The sequence below is a fragment of the Triticum aestivum genome, chromosome 6B (assembly GCF_018294505.1).
Source record: "Triticum aestivum cultivar Chinese Spring chromosome 6B, IWGSC CS RefSeq v2.1, whole genome shotgun sequence".
NCBI classification, from domain to species: Eukaryota; Viridiplantae; Streptophyta; class Magnoliopsida; order Poales; family Poaceae; genus Triticum; species Triticum aestivum.
Genome location: NC_057810.1, coordinates 721,058,280 through 721,063,891, shown reverse-complemented (window position 1 = coordinate 721,063,891; position 5,612 = coordinate 721,058,280). Strand labels below are relative to the sequence as shown.

The 5,612-nt window shown below is 45.1% G+C and overlaps 1 pseudogene; it reads right to left on the bottom strand.

Moving 5' to 3' along the window:
* Positions 1-615: 615 nt before the first annotated feature.
* LOC123140011 (uncharacterized) lies at positions 616-3,127 on the bottom strand (annotated as a pseudogene).
* Positions 3,128-5,612: the final 2,485 nt, after the last annotated feature.

Genomic DNA, 5,612 nt, shown 5'->3' with positions numbered 1-5,612 from the left:
CTATTTTCTATTTTTGTTCTGTTTGTTTTGATTTAGTTTAACAACTAAATCATTTAAATAAATTCTGTAGATTTTTATGTGGCTTGCTAAAATATATACAATGCCACTCACAAACTTCCAGAATTATTGGAGTCATATTTAATATATATTAAATATAAATCCAAAGCAAGTAGTTATTGGATTAATTCAAATGGCCAAAATAATTATCTCTGTGACTCCAAAAATATTGGTTTAAATTTTACCTCTTACCAATATTTTTATGGAGTAACAGGAACATTTTCTTGGACACATTTGAGAAGATTTAATTGTTGGTTATTTTCAGAGGTTTCCTGAGGCTTTTGAAAATTCCTCAATTCAAATTTCAAAAATATAGACATGATGCACACATGAAGCTAACCTAGAGCAATGCCAGAAGCTAGGGATGTGACATCTACTCAAACGTGGTAAATCACCGCATCAGCGTTTTTTGAAAACTGTCACCCCAATGTTGGTGGTTTAAAAAAAATGGTAGCGGTTTTGTGAATAGTGTCCCCAATAATGGTGTTTTTTTGCAATTTACTCCTATTTTCTCCATTAGGCAACAGTTCACATAGCTTCAATTTAAGGGAAAGCAAGTGTACAAGCACAATAACTACTGAATTATGGATTTCCTAAACTCCTTCCAACAACAGACCATAGAACACAGAACTTACAAACTACTACTAGGTCATACATCTCATTTCTTTTCAATTATTATGACAGGAAGTGAACCATAGCAGGCAAAGAAATCCCCAATTCTTCAATGATCTTCTTGCGCTCATCAGCGTTCCGTGGAAATCTCGATGCACACTTCACCTTCGGATCCAAGTCACCACAGCACAGACATACCTTCCTGTCGTGCAGAGATATCTCCGCCATATTGACCGCATGTTCCATGACACAGCTGATGAATCCCACAAAGATGTCATCAGGTTGGAAGCCATAGATGGTGAGCTTAACCAGATTCTTATGCTTGAAATCAGGGGCATGTGGCTTCCACTCCACGTCCGCCTTTTCACAGTAGCCATTTCTCTCCCGAAACTCTTTGTCTCTCATCAACATACTGCACCAATGATCCCATACTGTGATGCACATCTCTTTTAGGGACGGTGCAGCTTCAAGAATAAACATTGTCCAAGCTAAATCACATCCTTCAGGAAGATTGTCCAGAATCACATGCTGTAGTTTGCTGAGCACAGGTCTGAGCAGCTCCGGGCTTTCTGGCAGAACCCAATTCTGGGAAAGAAAAAACAATTTACAAACTGAGTGCAAGTTTCATATAAATCACATTGTCAACTTAAGCTACTATTGTTATTACATATAACCATCCTATATAGGGTGAAAATGGACAGGTATGATTCAAATGACCAATTATTAGTACCTTTTCACTTTCAAAATCCAGATGCAGATCGCTTATGGAAGGAACATTACCAAGGAGCTGACTTAACACAATAGTCCTAGTCGATAGGGAGCCAGATTTAGAAAGCCTCAGCTTTGAAAGCTGTGGTACAAAACCAAAATACAGGGGATCTTTCTCAGAGTAGAACCACCTCTTATAGCTCACCCGTTGGAGTTTTGGTAGACATGTCAGCTCAACAATCTCAAATTTCCCATAGTCGACCTCGAGCTCAGTAAGTTGAGCATGTTCTAGTTGCAGCAAAGAATTCATCCCCGAGTCGCAATGGGATAAACGCAAAGACTCCAGGAGCTTGCAAGTGCCGAGGATGTTGGGTATGTCCAGTTCACCAAACCTCATATTGCGCAGCCACAGGCGCCTGAGGCCAGCAAATGCACCAGGACAAGCACCTAAAAAATCATTGAACTGCTTCGCATGGTCGAGGAGATCGGCGGTAGAGCACTTCAAATGAATCTTCTCTGTTACGATCTCAAACTCAGTTGTGCCAACCTTCTGTGTTGCCATGGCATGGGCGACAGATTTGCCAATTATGTAACAGTCAGGTTGCATCAAGATGAATCTGATTTTGAGTTAGCTGATGGTGATCTCGGGGCTCCTTGTGCTCAAGATGTTATCCGCTACATGAGCCACAACAGTGTTGGTTCTGACAAATTCACTGACGTTGCAGACACGAGCTCTAACATGGTGACCTGGAATGGAACTACAGCTCAGGAAGAACTGCGAGAGCATGGTGGGGAGCATCATCATTCGCTTGGAGAGGACGCAAGCTCTTATTGCATCGAGCGTGTCCACCCTCTCGAGAATGTTGAGCAGAAGGTCATTGGGCAGCCTGCTAAGCCTGTCTCCATCTTCTTCGCTGCCAACAACGTCTTTGTTGTGAGTTGCTTTCTGTGAGGCATTTACCTGGAACAACAAATAATCAGCCTTTTTATGAAGAACCTTCGTGTGAAGTACAAATATCAATCAGGCACAACAGAAACAACACTTACATTGCGTCTGCGGTGACGTCTTTTCTTCGTCATGGCTGATCGGATCAACAACTGTTTTTCTTGATGATGTGACGCCTGCACTATTTGGATCGACCTTATTTGAATTGAATCGAATCCCCCTCCTCCTCTTCTGTTTATTTAGGCCGGCACAAGAAAGCAGACTAATCGCCGGGGAAAATAAGATCAGGGACGCCAACTTGTTCGATCAACGACCGCCCCCTCCCACTCCTCCTGCTCCTCTATTTATCGAGGCCGGCTGACGGATCGCCGGCAGGCTCCAAAAGGGGGATGAGATATTTGAGGAGAGGGAGGAGGATCCTGATTACAACTTGTCAAATAGACAGACTCCTCCCCGATTGCACAAGGAAATCAACTCGTCTCCCGCATCCGTCACCCGCGGCCATGCATAATAGCCCAGGCCAGGCAGCGGAGGTGGTGGCAACGAAGGAGAGCGGTCGTGGCCGGCGGCGGGCAGCAGGGGGTGGCTGTCGCAAAGGGATGCGCGCGGAGGAGAGCCGTGATGGCCGGCGGCGAACGGCAGGTGTGGGGTAGGGGGCTGTCGCAGGGGATGGCGGCGGACGGCAGGTGTGGGGTAGGTGGCCGTCGCAGGGGATGGCGGCGGAGGAGAGTCGTGGTGGCCGGAGCCGGACGGCAGGTTCTCTTTTTTCAGCGGTAGGGTTGTCCCAGAGGATGACGGCCATACCTCTTCGGCCCAGCCAAAGAAAAGTGGAGCTTTTTCGTTTGCTGTATAGTACTGGGCCGGCCCGTTCTCAGCGCTCGCTGGTTCGCTCAGTCGTGGTGTTCGATACGTTCCCCTTAAAAAAGTGTTCGATGCGTTTTTCTTTGTTATTTTCGTTTCTTTTTTCGGATTTTTTTATTTCTTCATCACTTTTCTTCATTTTTTGTTTTCTCATCAGTTTTCTTCATTTTATTTTGATTTTACTGGTTTTTTCTTTTCTTTCTCCGTTCTTATTAGTTTCTTTCTCGGTGTTACTGGTTTTTTTCTTTCCTTTCTCCATATTTCTTTGTTTCTTTGTTTCTTGTTATCGATTTTTTATCTTTGTTTATTTCTCAGTTTTCATTTTTGCATTGGTTTTCTTTGTTTTTCATTAGGTTTCTTTATTTTTTCTTTGTTTTTTTCTCAATTTTCATTGGTTTCTTTTTTGCTCAAAACATATCAACTTATTTCAGTGCACATTCGGCCTTTTTCTCATACATTAGAAATATATTTTAAAATATGCTTAAAATTTTGAAATAAATGACTAACATTTTTTGAAAAAATATATTTTTGTATGTCTCCATTTTTTTATTCACATTCTACATTCCTGGTATATATAATACATTTTCTAATACTTTTTAAAAACTAAAATACAAATTAATATTTTTGAATACATGTACATATATCAACATTTTTCAATACACGGTGTACATTCTTTCACACACAATCTACATTTTTCGTAAACATCAGGAACAATGTTTTACATGTTTAACATTTTTTACATACATAATCTACTTTCAAAATATATGCTTTTGATTTCTACTTTATATTTAATGTACAATGTAAATTTTTTGTATACACCGGGAAATTTATTTAGTACATCCTACCCCCCTCCCCGAGGTTGTAGCTCGGAACGGCCGCCATTGCAACACCGCGCCGATCATCGCCTGCACAACAGGACTTGCCGTCCGTGACTCGCAACATCTCACCCCCATCATCCTCGCCGTGCTCGTCGGCGCACTTGTAGCAAATTCCATCGCCTGTTGTAGCAAAAATCGACTATGGTTGTAATAAACGTCATCATCGTTGTCATGGGTCACATCTCATGAAGTTCGAAGCTTTCTTCAACGCCAGTTGTAGCTTTTGTAACCGTCGATTGCAGCTTTTTCGTTGCCGTCCATGGCTGTCGTCTCTATGATTGAAACTTTTTTTATTGAAGGATGAAGATTTTTTTCGTCGCCAGGTGAAGCTTTTTTTATCACCGGTTGAAACTTTTCGTTGTCGTCAATAGCTTCCGTCGTGTACGGATTGAAACTTTTTTCATGGCCCGTTGAACCTTTTTTGGTTACCGGTTGTAGATTTTTTGGTCGTCGGTTGCAACACTGGCCATCTCTCCCGGTGCTCGATTTTTGCTGGAACGGGGGCAAGCGAGATGTTACAAGCGTCAGGTGAGCCCGACAAGCTGCGGCATCGGGGATGAGCGGCGGTGAGCATGCTGGCGGCTGCGGTCGTCGCCACTGGAGCTACAACAGTCGCCATAGGAGCTGCAGTCGCAAGGTGCGGCTGTTGCATGGGCGAAGGCGGTGACGAGGACGGCCTTGCGAGGGCTAGACCGACGAATTGGATAGCTGGCGAGGACGGTTGGTGAGGGGCAGCGACCAGAGATGAGGACAGTAGCGCGACAGGGGGAGAACGGTGCGGTCGGCGGGGCAAAAGGGCCGATGAGATGTAGGGGGGATTTCTTCATATGCGTGCGTTGACGAAGACAAGGGGCATCAGACGGTTCCCAACGCCCAAATCAGACGGGTGCGACCCGAACGGCCCAAATTTGGGCCGGCGCCTAGCATCGCCCTTATCATTTAGGTTATGAAAGTGTCATGAATAGTGATAAGTAAGGTGGGTGAATCCCCTAAAAAAAGAAAGTAAGGTGGGTGAAGCGGTGAGAAGGAATCGTAGCCGTTGAAGCCCGTCTTTGTTAACTGAAGATAGGAGACTTGGGCGAACATCTTCAGATAGTTAGCACCTGACACTCCGCCGGCAACCCCTACGAACACCCCCTCACCCCACCACCTCTGCCGTCCGCCGCCGGCCACCCACAAGTCTCAGTCGGCCTCCTTCCCCTGCGACAACCCTCTCCACTCCACCCCTGCCATCCGCCGTCTGGGTTCGAAGGTTCAGGGGATCTGAAGGTAACCTCGTTAGGTATGGCTGCATTTTGGGAGAAAAATATCTCAAGGGAGACGGGGGCGGAAGAGGGGTAGTTCAAACTCAAGGATCCCGGTCCCCTCAGTCTTCCTTGGTTTCCATGTTCGTCGCACACCCACTGGTCTGTCAGGAAAGGTACGCCGAGGAGCTTCTGGACCGAGCTACTATGTCCAATTGCAAGCCTTCTTCTACTCCAGTTGACACCAAGCCCAAGGTATCCGCCATTGCCGGTACGGATTTTCACGATGCCACGTTTTATCGCAGC